This window comes from Cupressus sempervirens, chromosome 2, assembly GCF_028749045.1.
Source record: "Cupressus sempervirens isolate cs-2001-9-10 chromosome 2, ASM2874904v1, whole genome shotgun sequence".
NCBI classification, from domain to species: Eukaryota; Viridiplantae; Streptophyta; class Pinopsida; order Cupressales; family Cupressaceae; genus Cupressus; species Cupressus sempervirens.
Genome location: NC_143119.1, coordinates 204,002,963 through 204,018,542, shown reverse-complemented (window position 1 = coordinate 204,018,542; position 15,580 = coordinate 204,002,963).

Below are 15,580 nucleotides of genomic sequence, written 5' to 3'. Positions count from 1 at the left end.
ACAAAATAAATGGGTTTACAGGTTGAAAGAAGATGATAGAGGTAAGAGAATATTTAAATCCAAGTTAGTGGTAAAAGGATTTTCCCATAAAAAGGGCATTGATTTTGATGAGATATTTTCTCTTGTTGTTAAAATGACTTCTATTTGCACCATTTTAAGTATTGTGGCTATTGAAGATTTGCATTTGGAGTACCTTGATGTTAAAATGGCCTTCCTTCAAGGTAATTTTGATGAAGAGATATATATGGCACAACCACATGGATTTGAGGTCAACGATAAGGAGAACTTAGTGTATAGATTAAAGAAAAGTTTATATGGCTTGAAGAAAGCACCTAAGAAACTGTATCTCAAATTTGACAAGTTTATGCATAAGTATGGATATAGTCGGTGTCATTCAGATCATTTTTTTTAGTAAGAGCTTAGATGATGATAGATACATTATTTTATGTTTATATGTTGATGATATGCTTGTAGCTAGGTCTAACATGGATCATATTAATGGGCTGAAATGTTAGTTAGCACATGCATTTGCTATGAAGGATTTGGGGGCAGAAAAATAAATCTTTGGTATGAAGATTTGTAGAGATAGGAAGAATAGGAAATTGACATTATCTCAAGTTTATTATATTGAGAAGGTGTTGCAACATTTCTCTATGATGAATACTAAAGCTATCAGCACACCTTTACCTAGTCATTTGAAGTTGACTAAGGAGATGTGTTCTAAGACACAAGAAGAGGAGGATAAGATGTCCAAGGTACCTTATGTTTCAATTGTAAGAAGCTTGATGTATGCTATGGAATGTACAAGGCTAGATATTGTAAACACCTAAAAACCTTTAGAAAATAAAGTATTTTTATTTTCTGAAAAATTCCTGATGACATCATCATTTATTAATTTATTTATTTATTTATTTTTATGCCATTAAATCCTTTTATCTTAATTAAAAATATTTAATTAAGGAATCCCTCCCAAAAATGTTTAAATCTTATTTAAACATTATTTCCTTATTTATTAATTATTTAATTAATAAATTGACCAAAAAACCTAAAATAAATAAAAAAATTATTTTTTGCCCAAAACTTAGCCAATTTCCTTAAGACCACTAACCTCTTCCAAAATCTTCTAATCCTTCTTTAATTTTGATTAAAGGCTAATCCCATCATTTCCTACCCCTAATCCCAACTCAAAATATTTAATTAAGATTAAATATTAATCCTCATGTTTATTAAAAAAGTTTTAATAAATATCTCCTCAACCCAAACCCTTGAAATAAATAAAACTTTATTTATTTCCTAAAAATCTAATTTATCCTCATCCTAAAAAGTTCTAGACTCTTCTAGAAAGTCTTCATCCTCATCCTAGGAAATTCTAGACTATTCTAGAAAGTCTTTATCCTCATCCAAAGTCTAGACTCTTCTAGAAGATGTCTTTAAACCTAATCCTAATCCCCTCCTAACCTTGTCACATTCTCTAAACATGGGTTAAGACTTACTAACCCAAGCCAAAGTTAACAAATATCTCCTCCTTCACCCACCCTCATTAAATGCCATCCACTTGCCTATCCCTAAGCTAATCCTAAACCATCCTAATTCATCCTCTAATCATTTGCACAATCCTAAGCAAGCTTAAAACCTTCCTAATCAAGCCCAAGTCAAAATTCCTCTCATCTCCTTCAAAATATCCCAACCATAAAACTTTATGAAGCCCACTAGGCCATAAATGACTCTTCCAAGCCCTTTTATTTCTCTTACAAGCCATTATGAGGGTCTTTATGAAAATTTTATCCCTTGAGCCTCCTTTGTTGACTCATCCTTCCCCTTTCCTCCATCCTCTCACCCTATGACATGTGTCACTCCTTGATTGGCTGTAAAGAAGCACAATCCATGTGCTCTCCTCTCATGCAATCTGAGCCCTCCGTGAGCTTTTTCCCATCATTGCATCTTAGCCCTCAATCCCTCAAGCCTCTTGCCTATAAATTGGATCCTTCCCCTTTGCAAAATAACACAATCCATGAAGTAAAGTCATAATGCCATTTTAAGAAGCCATTTTACATCAAAACCATACACTCACACCCAAATTCCAACTCCATTTGAAGCCCTTTTTGAAGCATAAAGCTTGAGCATACATCCTATCTATTTAGACAAAGCTACTCAACAAGAGAGCTTCTCATTGAGAGAGCCCATTAATGGCTCATATTCTCAATTGAGAGCTCATCTTAGTCTATCTTGAAGTTTATGAATTTTGTTTAGTTTGTAGAAGCTTTATTTAAATTTGGTTTCTATTAGCATACTAACATTGCTCATATACAAATATTACCCATGCAGTGGGAGTTGTTAGCAGGTATATGATTCATCTAGGAATTGAGCATTGGAATGCAGATAAATGGATTCTTAGATATTTGATAGGCACATCTAGTAAGTGTTTACATTTTGGGGGCTCTACTACTAATTTACAAGGATATGTTAACTTAGATTTGGCAAGGGATATTGATACTAGGTAGAGTACTATAGGTTATATATTTACTATTGGTGAGGCAGTAGCGAGATGGGTTTCTCAATTATAGAAGGTTAATACTTTATCCACTATAGATTCAAAGTATGTTGCTGCTATAGAGGTAGCCAAGGATATGATATGGATTTAGTTCTTCTTAGAAGAATTGGGACACCCTTAAAAGGATAATTTTTTGTTTATAGATAGTCAGAGTGTCATTCATCTTGCAAAGAATTCAGCTCTACATTCAAAGACAAAACACATATAGTTGTGGTACCATTTCATTTGGTCAGTTTAAAATAATGGATAGTTAATGTTTGACAAGATACATACAGATGGAAATCTAGCAGATATGTTTACAAAGATAGTAACAAGGGAGAAGTTGACTTCCTCTTCAGCTTCGATGGGTCTTCTTGACTAAATAGAATAAAAGAACGTTAGAGTCTAGGGTGGTTTGATATATTCCAGTGGGAGCTACACGTTTAGCAGTGCTATGATTAGTCTCCAAGTGGGAGGTTATTGTTGTGGATTCTGATCAATCTCCAAGTGGGAGATTGTTGTGATGTTGAGCCTAATTAGACTGAGACATTTATTCATCATAGTTTTCTCCCGATATTATTTCTACAAGGGTTTGGGGGCAGCACCCTTGTGGGGTCCTAGGGTAGCACTCAAAGCCAAAAATGACCTTATATTATAAAAGGTGTCAGTTATTATTTTTCTATTATTATAGCCCTAATTTTGTAAGTGGCAAAAAGCTTGAATAAAAGGGCTTAGGATTCGGAATGTTAATAATGTGTGATGCAAAAATTGGTTCTTGTGGTGGTATTGAGCTATAAGGGATTACGGATTATAATCAGGTTGTAATCACTAGATAATAATAATATTGGACTTGTTATTGGTGGATGTAACCCAGGGATTGGGTGAACCACATTAAATCTTGGTGTCTTGCGTTCTCTTTTATGCGGTCTACTATTTTCTAGTATTGGTTATGTTTGCATGTAACTATTATTTCTATTTGAGCTTAATCCTAGCAATGCCACAGTAAGGAGATAATTGAAGCAAACACGATGGTTGTGTGGAAAAAATGTGGAATTATTATTTCTACTATCACTGATCCCAAAATTAAATTTTTGGTAAGGGTAACTACATGCAAATTTTATCAATCAAGTAGATTGGCTCGTGTGCCCTATATTGTAGTTGTCCAAATATGGAAGATAGTAAATAAGGATCATACATATGATTTGGCCAAGTTTCTATTGACTCAATTGGTAGAAAACATATCATCAATTAGGAAGGCCAAAAAATACAATGTGTAAGTCTAGTTCCGTAATTGTTTGCATATTCTTTTATGTTCAAAATACTTTTCCTACTTTTGGAAATGTTGTCTAGAGTCAAGATCGACTAGTGTCATAACAAATAAATAATTTTGTTCAACAACTTGGAGCAAATTTTGATAATGTTATGGATACTTCTTATTTTCATGAATTCAAGAAGAAGATGAGAAAGAGGAGCAGAATTCATGTATCCCTAGTTGAACAATATTATGATGATTTTTTTTTTCTTATGGATATTAATTATACTTATGTGCAAGATGTTACACCAAGGGTAGCATAGTTGAGGCTATTTCTATATGAGGTAAATATTGATGAAACATATGCAGCTATAATTGCATTACTGGCAAAGGAGGTTGATAGTAATACAAAAATATTTGGGAAGTATGAGGAAGCCAAAACAAAGATAACTATTGGCTTTAAAAGTGCAACCATGGAAAGCAAGGAAAGAAAATGGTGAAAAAACTTGACAAGACATTGGGCCAAGGTGGAGAGTAGGATGCACCACTATAGATCACACAAGGTCAAGGGGAGGACCAATCTAGTGATAAGGGAGAAAGTGAAGAGGAAGAAGAGTATGTAGAAAAGAAAGGTAAAGAAATAGTGATAGCCAAGAAAAAGTTCAAGAAAGGAAAGCAAGTCATCATTGTCGAGCCCTCTATGAAGAAGATTTTGAAGAAGCCTACACCTCCTAGTAAAAAATAGACCAAGAATAAGGGTTTCTGCCATAATGGCATTGGCTCAATCACAAAACAAGACCATGGAGAATAAATCTAAACAAGGAAAAGGGGTGAGCTTTGGTACGAGAAAGAAAATACCAACCAAGACAGAACCGAACCATCCAAGTAAGAAGCCAAAGAAGAGATTAGTTTTACTGAAAGAGGATGAAGAAGATGAAGAGAAGATCAACTTAGATGATGTCATTCATTTTAATTAGTTTTATATAAGCATCCAACCAATATCGATGAAATTTGTTGGAATATATAGTCTACCAATATAACTAAGAGGGTGGAGGTGAATCAATTATCTAACTAATATAATAATTATCAACCTTATTAAACTTTAACTATATGAGAAATATAATGAGAAACCAAAACAAGTTACTCATATACAATAACACTAGATATGTTAACTAGGAAAACCCTTGATCAAAGGGAAAACCCAGGTGGGGATGATACCCACAAGATGAGATACTAATATAAATATTCCTTGTTAGAGGATGGACCATGTTAGGAGTCTATAAAAACATTCAGTACATAATAGTCCCTATTAGGAGACTTTGAATCACTATTAGGAGATTCCAACCCTGTTAAGAGTTGTGGAAGACATATGGACCCACTATCTAAACAACTTCAAGGCAAGACCAATGAACCCACTGTCCAAATGATCTCTAGATTATTCCTTATAGAATAATAGAAATTAATAGTATTTATCCTTCCTCTTTCTTTTTCCTATCAACCAGACTTCTACTCCTTCTAATCTTGTAACCAAATCACAAATCTTGCATCCAATAATCTCTTGGATCATTTACTCGCATTCACCAAGCAATCTTCTCATTTTCACACTTTTCACTCAATACAATGATCACAACACATAATACAAACAAGGAAAACATCCTTCCTTTATACTGTATCTTCAAAATAGTTCCTTGAGTCGGCCTTGAGGCTTTCCCAATTATTTCTAATAAGATAATTAATTAATTCATAATTACAATAGTATTGTTAATCACAATCTATATAACTTCTCACATGTGTGACACTAGGACTTGCATATTTACTGACATCATCATTAGACTATCTTATGTCACTAGCTAATTGTGCATCTCCAGATTATATCTCTGTCAGATGATGTAATACAAACATCAAAAACTACTTCTTAGGTACTTTGTCTTTGTACTACTCTATGTAAATCAGGCATATCCTTCGTATGTCTTTGACTCAGGTACTATGGATTGAACCTTCACATCAGGACATTGTATCAAACATGTTCATGAATGTACATCACCAGATAATCAAAACATTGTCCGTACAACTAAGATCTTTATCTACTACTTTACTAGTCTTCATAGACATACTATTATGTTGACATCAATGAAAAACACAGTTATGAATGCAACACATCAATACTCTCCAATGCTTACCTAGGATACTCCCCCAATATAGTATCGTCAACATTCATGTTTAAAAAAATTTCCAAAACACCAAAAGTAGTGCAAGTTTGTCAGGATTTAAGTTCATTAAATTTGAAAAATTGAATTAAAATGATAAGGTAAACATAGAGGATTCCATAATAGAGATGATGGGAACCTTTAAGATGACACCATTGGAGATTGGAAATCTCATACTTGAAGAATTGTATAGTAAAATTGATGAGAGATGACAATTTTCCATAATGACCGAGAGGAAAATCAAAGAGGCTACAATGGCACAAATAATACTTGGTTTGGATAAGAAATAGATTGCCAAATTCATGGAGAAATATAGGAATAGATTTGTTCCCAAATACAAAGCATTTTTTTTATTAAAGAATAAAATTGAAGAAGTAGTTCAACAAAGAAAATTGATTTGGAAAAGGATTTTTGGCATGGTCCCTGATAAAGGGAAGAAGGATGAAGGGACATGAGGTCAAGTTGAACTTGATAACAAAGAAGATTTTAATGACCCTAAAAACTTGGATGAGGCAATAAGGAAGAAGGTAGAAGGGAGTGAGCATCAAGATAATGTTACTATTAAGTATGTAACTGAGGATACATAGCTAAATGCCAATGCCTTGATCAAGGAAGAGCTAAAAAGTGAAGCAATCACTAAGGAAATCTCAAACATGCCTCTACCTTGCATAAATCTAGTTTTTATCCAAGTTCATGAGTATCCAAGGATAGAAAGCATACCAACTATGGATTTTGTACCTGATAGTTCACCAATAACTACAATCACAGTTGAAGAGAAAAGTATACAAGGTGAGAGTGTGAAGGGACAAGGCAAGATGATAATTACACTTTTGCATCTACCTCATGAGGTAAAACTTGTAATTGATAAAGAGAAAGGATATTAGAGCATCCAAGCTCAAGAAGATCAGTCTACAGATGATGCCTTGAGACATCTTGTTGAGGGGACAAAGGAGGTTGCATCACTTAGGACCGAGGAGACACAAGAGCCAAAAGAGAAAGAGGTTTTTCAAGCATTGGTTCTTATGCCTACTATAGAAAATAAAGACAACTACTACACTTGATTAGTAGGTGGTATTTACTTAGCAGGAGATGATTGCAATTATTATTGACACTAAAATTCAAGAGATGCCAAAGTTGAGTGTTGAAGTATCATCATTACATATAACCTTTTTGAGTACTAGCACACCTAAGGTGAAAAAGATGAAGAAGAAGATCAATTCACCTTGAAATCAAATGACACTTGATGAGGTCATAGTTATTCCAAAGTTTTATCCTAACAATATGACCCTTGATTAGATGCAAATTTTACAAGATGTGTTGGCAAGGAAGACCAAACAAGAAGAAATCAAAAGAGAACATCAATAGAGGCAAGTATTACATGAAATTGAAGATATTTTTGCCGATGCATTTGATATTCAAGATATTAATGAGAAGACACCTCTAATAGATTGATTAGTTCACACTATTGAAAAGGTAAAAAATGATGATCTAGATGTTGGAATTCTTTAGAATAAATAAGGGGGGGTGAATTAGTTATCCAAGGTCCATATGTACAAATAAAACTTTTCACATCTTAGTGAACCCATATCCATAAAACATTTTCATGCATGCATCCATTAGATCATATAATACTTAAACTTTGTAGGTCACTATTAAAACATGTAATCATGAAACATAACATATTCAATAACACATTTGACACAATGATTTTATGTGGAAACCCAATTTGGGAAAAAACACTAGTAGCATGCTACTAATTCTCACTCTTCTGAAGTATGGCCTATGAAAGGCCAACCTTGTTAAAGGTTACAATACACACTATTAAATGTGACCTAGTTAGAGGATTAGGAGTGAGCCTTGTTAGAGGACTTTAGATCATTCACTTGGAATGTCACCTGATTAAAGGATTTACAAATGACTATTAGGTTAACCTTAATCCAAAGGATTTACCCTAGACTAATACAATGATTACAAAGTAACAGTAAGGCTTGATCTGATAACAAATTATAACTCACTTGCAGATTACAAATCTCTATTTTAGTCCTTCATTCTGCTTGGCTTTCACACACTTCATCTCTGATAGCTTGTTCAGCCTTCAAGCATTTATACTCTTAAGCCTTCTTACTTTTTTTCCCAATAGCAGTCTCTTTTATTCGGCCACTGAATGAAGCAATACCCTAGACCCCTTGTCTTCCTTATGTTCTTGCACATGACAACCTTTGCTTCTGACTAGCTCTCTCTATAAGTAGAGATTTTAGATCTTTTTCCATTCAACCTCAATTTTCCATTTTAGGGTCAGGTGGGATTAGGTAGGATACAATGAATCTACCCACTTTTCCATTTGGTTCCTCTAGAAATTTCTCCCTTGAATTCACCTCAAAATGGTTTACCTTGAATTCTATAACACTATCTCATTATAGTTATCTTCCACATACTTCACACAATTCAAGAAAACAAAATAGTTAGATCAAATTTGTCAAACCTACAATTTAATATGAATACTAGCACTCACCATCAATATGTTGTCACTTGGCTTCCATACGATTCTTTCACTCGTCATCCACTTGATAACTCAAAAAACACTAAAGTTTACTGGTGTTTGGCATCAACTAAACTTTACTCAATTCACTCTAAGTTCAGTGGGCATACACTAAATCTTCACTTTACTCAGCTCCAACTAATTTTCTACTTGGCTTGAACTAACTTTTCTCGACACCTATTGTCCACTCAATCAAACTTGGTAGACTGAATTCATCTTACTTGTCCTTCTAGACTTAATCAGTGTATCCATCCTTTACAACCTTAAGTAGGTAATCAATACACTATAACATCACTGTCTTAACTAATCTTTGTACTCCTTTTACATATCATAACGCAACCTTTCCTCTAGGTGATCTTGTTACCATATTTGATCAAATCCTCCCCATCAATCAAACAAATGATAGTACTCAAATCAACTAAGAAGTTGTCTTACCAGCAAGTAGCAAGTTTGACATCAGTAAAAAAGCAATGGTTGAAACATTACATGTTCTTCACATCAAAACTATCTCATATCAACAATCTCCCTCTTTGGCATTGATGGCAAACCAATGCCAACAACAATAATAAAAAGAAATTAATTCCTTGTATTGAAATCTCTCCCTCTATCAGCAACTTTCATCTTCTATATAGGCTACAAAATTATGTCCCAATCAACAGATAATCAACTCTTCCTTAAGACCTCCTCAATATTTTCTCCCTCTTACTAGGTAGATGTATTGTTGTTAGTCATTTCTCCTTCTTTAGTAAAAATAGGTACACTAACTCCCTCTAAGTAGATATTTCATATTTCTCCCTTTTTATCAGATACACTTTCTCCCTCTTTGACAATAAAGCCAAAAAGTTTTCATCTCAACTTGTAAATGTTAGCAATTTCAGTTTCTCCCTTTGTCACCTTACTTGTGACTATTAATCTTCTATTCAGCTCTTTGATTACTTTAAGTGGCTCCTAAAGTGAGATCTACTGTATTAATGTTTAAGATACAACATTTAGCTCCAGTTGATGCAAGGCACTACTTGTGCTTCTTAAGAAGCTTTGGATAAGGGTATCAGCCCTAGTTTACCTCTTAGATACTCATGAGCATCCTTAGGTAATTCTTTTGTGAAGATATCAGCTATCTGCTCTTTTGTATTCACATATTTCATCTTCACCTGTTTGTCTTGAGCTAACTCTCTTAAGTAATGATGCTTGATTGCAATGTGCTTAGTCTTTGTGTGCATCATAGGGTTCTTTGATGTATTTATAGCACTTGTATTATCACAATAAAGTACTACAGGTTTAGTGATTTCTTCCTTCATACCTTTGAGTAGTTGTTTGATCCATACAATGTTTGTACAATTTACTACAGCAGCAACATATCTAGCCTCAGCAATAGATTGAAATATGTTGTTTTGTTTCTTGTTGGTCCAAGTAACTAGTCTCTTTCCCAAGAAAAATGCTCCTCCTCTAGTGCTCTTTCTGTCATCAATGTTTCTAGCCCAATCAGCATCAGTGTAGGCTCTCAACTCAAAATTTTCATTTTTCTTGTAGTATAGACCATAGTTTTCTATTATTTTCAAATATCTCATAATTCTCTTAACGGAAATCCAATGATTTTCCTTAATATTAACAAATAATCTTGCAACTATCCCAATAGTTAATGTAAAGTCAGGTTTTCTATGTACTACATATTGCAATTTGCCAATTATAGACCTGTATAATGTTTGATTCACATCAATTGAATCATCATTCTTTGACAACTTGTGTCATGTCACCATAGGTGTGCTAACTAATTTGGAATCCTCTAATCCAAACAAATTCAATATTTCCTTCACATACTTAGACTAAGTGATGTATATTATCATATTGCATCTGATATACTTGCAAGCCAACAAAGAACTTGATCTCTCCAAATATAGAAATCTCAAATTCCTTCTTTATTTGATCTCCAAATGCCTTAAATGATCCATTTTGACCTCCAAATATGATATCATCAACAAAAATTTCAGCTAGTAAAATACCTTTTCCTTTTTTTGTCTTCAAGTATAGATTGTCATTATCATTAGTCCTCTCAAATCCAATCTTCACAAGATAATTGTGAAGCCTTTCATACCATGATCTCAGTGCTTTATTCAAACCATATAAAGCTTTGTGTAGTCTACATACCATGTTCTTATTGTTAGCATCAACAAATCCTTCTAGTTGTTTAATATAGACCTCTTTTTCTAATATGCCTTTCAAAAATGTGAGTTTCACATCCATTTGATAAACTTTGAAACCTTTGTATGCAGAGTTAGCAAGTAGAGTTCTTACTCCTTCCAATCTTGCAACAAGGGTAAATATTTTTCCATAGTCTATCCCTTCTTCTTGTGCATACCCCTTGCAAACTAATCTTGTCTTATTCCTTGTGACTTCACCATTTTTATCTAACTTTTTACTATACACCCAATTGGTTCCTATCACATTCTTATCCTCTAGTCTGAGAACTAGAGTCCATGTCTTGTTCTTATCAATCCATTCAATCTCTTCTTTTATGGCTTTACTCTAGTCCTCATTGTCTAAGGTATATTTCACTATCTTAGGCTCATGCATGCTCAGCAAACATGTATCACTTCTTAGCCTATTTCTTGTCATTGATCTAGCATTTATGTCTCCAATAATTTGTTTAGTAGGGTGGTGTCTCTTAACATACTTTGACAATATTGGTTCTACTCTATTTTCTTCATTAGGTCTATCAACTTCTAAATCACTATGCACTTCTCTATCAGGTAATTCAACATTTATTTCATGTACACTAATCTTAGAATCAAAATGTGCCTCAACTTCATTCTACAACTCACACCTAACTATAGCTCAATTCTTGAATACAACTCGACATTCATTGTATGTGACTTGGTAGTCATTGAAGCTTGTTGATTTAAAACTTGGTTTCTAGCATCTTCATCAATAGGCATGCCTTCATAAAAGTATACAAAAGATTTGTATTCCTCTGGCAGCTCAGTTCTTGAATACAAATCGACATTCATTGTATGTGACTTGGCAGTCACCGAAACTTGTTGTTGATTTACAACTTGGTTTCTAGAATCTTCATTGGTAGGCATGCCTTCATAAAAGTATACAAAATATTTGTATTCCTTCATAGGTTCAACCTCATGTACCTCTATATATTCATCAAACTTCACATTTGTACTTTCCACAACTTTGTCAGTGGTAGCCTTTAAACACTTATAAGCTTTACTTCTTATGGAATAGCTAAGGAATATACCTTCTTCAATTTTAGCATCTAATCCACCAATCCTGAAATCTTTGAGAATATAGCACTTGCTTCCAAATACCTTAAAATATTTTACATTAGGTGAGTATCCATACCATAATTTAAAAGGTGTTGAATGAGTACCTTTCCTAACTTGCACACAGTTCAAGGTATAGACAATTATACTTACAGCCTCTCTCCAATATTTCAAAGCAACATTCTTCTCCATCATGAGTGTCCTAACATAGTCCAATACAAATTTGTTCCTCCTTTTAGCAATTCAATTTTGTGGAGGGCTCCTAGGTGCAGATGTCTATATTTTGATTCCTCCATCATTATAGAACATATCAAACTCATTTGATGTAAATTCTCCTCCTCTATCATATCTTATACATTTTAGGCTTTTTCCTATTTCCTTCTCAACTCTTGCTAAATACCATTTAAACATTTGGAAAGCATTAGATGTTTGTTTCAAAAATACAACTGTCATCATCCTAGAATAATCATCAACAAATAGCATAATGTACTTATCACCTTTGTATCTTTTCACATCAATCGGTCCACACAAGTCAGTATGAACAATCTCTAAAATTCCTTTAGAGGTGTGAGTCTTACTCTTAAAACTAGACTTTGTCATTTTTCCTAACTAACATTGTTTGCAAATTATATTGCCAAGCTTCTCCAATTCAAGAAAACCTCTTACTCTTCTCATGTTACTGATACTAACCAATTTATTGAAGTTAACATGACATAACCTCTTGTTCCATAACTACACATCATCAAATTCTACAACAAGACAAGTAGCATCACTCATATCAAGATAAAATAGATAACCTCTAGTTTGATCACCTTTCCCAAATAGTTTCCCATTAGTATCATATATATTAGTTATCTTGTTGTCAAACACAACCTTGCAACCTAAACTATTCAATTGTGACACACTCAAAAACTTATAGTTGAGTCCTTCAACATATAAGTATCGTCACACAATATCTTGTTAGAAATAATAATCCAACAAGATAACTGGGAGGGGGCGTGAATCAATTATCCAACTAAAACATTTATCAATCTTAATTAATCTTAACCATGCAACCAAAGTAAACAACAACCATAGCAAGATGCACATACACAATTACACCAGATTTGTTAACTAGGGAAACCCTTGATCAGAGGGAAAACCCTAGTGGGAATGATGCCCACAATGATATATTAATATATATGTTCCTTGTTAGATGATGGACCCTATTAGGAGTCTATAAATAGATTCAATACATAAGAGTCCCTGTTAGGAGACTTTGAATCCCTATTAGTAGATTCTAACCCTATTAGGAGTTGTGGAAGGCAGAAGGATCCAGTGTCCAAAAAGCTTCTACGGCAAGACCACTGAACTTGACTATCCAATTGATCTCTCAACTATTCCCTGTAGAATAATTGTTCATATTGTGCTTTATCCTCTTTTCCCTATCCTATCAACCAGACCTATCATTGTCAGACCTTGTAGACTAGGTCATGAATAGTAGATCCAAATATCAAACCTCAGATCTCTAAATAAAACCTTGGCAATGATTTTTCCTCGAACTTTACTCTGCTCTTCTTATCTTTGCAATTAACTTATTTCTCTTCTATTCCACTCTTCATTCTTTCTTCTTTCTTTCATACATAACAAAGGAAAATGTCCTTCCTTTATACTGAATCCATTAAAAAATTCCCTGAGTCAACTATTACACCTTCTCAATGAATTATTATAGGACCTCATCAAGAACATGTTATACTTATTGATAACATCAATTTTTTGCCTTGTAACTTGAATAACTTTCTACATGTGTAATATTATGATGAGTGAGCTTAGCCATGTCATATCCAACATGTCTTCTACATTCCTTTAACCTTGCTTCTTGGAATAACAACTTTGCTAAGAGATATAACAAGTTTACCAGAACATGCTTCTGTAAACTCTTTCTCAAAACAATCTTCACCAAAACTTGTATAACTTTTTTCAAACTTAAAATCTTTTTCACTTGAGGTTAGCTACATATACTAGACACTTATTAGTATCTCCTATTAACTTTGCTAGTGAAAATACTCAACAATCTGTTCATACCAACTTGATCTTTATCGTTGTTCTTCTATCAAATAACACAGAAAATTTCTACATTGACATCAATGACAAACACATTAATGAATGTAACATATCATCATGCTAATGATATAATAATGTTTCTAAAATACTTCCCCATAGGAATATCATCAGCATTCATACTTCTAACAATCTCCCTCTTTGGCATTGATGACAACATAGATGAAAAACATCTACTTAAAAAAATACCAATAGTTAAATATTGTTATCCTTTCTTTTCAAATCATCTTCATCAATCATTCTCCCCCATTGATATACCTCAATATGCTCTATAACTTCTCCATGTATCAAAATATTTTTCATGTTGTAGTTTCTCCCCCATTGACAGCAATATCAAAGGTTTTAGCAACCATCTATCTCTACAACAACTACATCTAACCTACTTAAGGGTCCAAAGACACTATTTAAAAACAACATCTATCAAGAGTCCTAGATGACTCTACCCATCACAGACAATCCCCCATACAAAAAGCATTAGCATTCAGTCCAAACAAACAATAATTCTCTATAACACTGGATTGATGCACTCTTGCATCATCTACTCTAATGTAGGTAGGGGCATAACCCCTAGCATACCTCGCAAATACTCAAAAGTGTCTTTGGGAAGAGGCTTGGTGAAAATATTTGTAATCTACTCTTTGGTGCTTACATACTCCAATATGATTTTCTTTTTTGCAACTTTCTCTCTCAACATGTGATATTTGATAGAAATGTGCTTAGTCTTAGAATGCAATACCGAATTCTTTAACATAATAACTGTGCTTGTGTTATCACAATGTATGACAACAAGTTCAAATTATATCCTTATATCCTTCGGCATTTGCTTCATCCAAACAACTTGATTACAATTATTTGTTACTACAACATATTCTACCTCTATTGTACTCTATGAGATACAATCTTGCTTCTTGCTTAACCAAGAGACCAATCTTCCTCCAAGAAAAAATGTGCCACCATTGGTGCTCTTTTTGTCATCCATACTACCTACCCAATCAACATTAGTATAAGCATATAAAGTGAAATCATTAGATCTTTCGTACCACAATTTGAAATCTAGTGTTCCCTTCAGATATCTAAATATCCTTTTAACTACTAAATAATGTGCTTCTCTAGGATCAACTTGAAATATTGCAACAATTCCAATTGCATTCACTATATCTGGCCTTGTATGAGTCAAATAATGCAATCCTCTAATCATAGATCTATACTTCTTCTTCTCAACAGTAGGTATCTCATCCTTTGTAGATAACTTGTTTCTAATTATCATAGGTGTTCCAACTAGTTTACATGTTTCCAAACCAAACCTTTTCAATAGATCTTTCAAATACTTTGTTTGAGAAATAAAGATTCCTTCTTTATTGTGCACAATCTATAATCCTAAGAAGTATTTCATTTACCCTATCATACTCATTTCAAATTCTTTCTTCATTTGTTGTGCAAACTTGTCACTTTCATTATCATCTCCTCCAAATATGATATCATCAACAAATATTACCAAAATCATCATTCCATCATCTATTTATTTCCAATATAGATTACTATCTGTCATACCTTTGCTAAATCCATTTTTTATCAAATGCTTGTTTAACCTTGTATACCAGGTTTTGGGTGCTTGTTTTAAGCCATACAATACTTTCTTCAATCTGCATACCATGTCCTTATCATCTGTTAAAGGAAAACCTT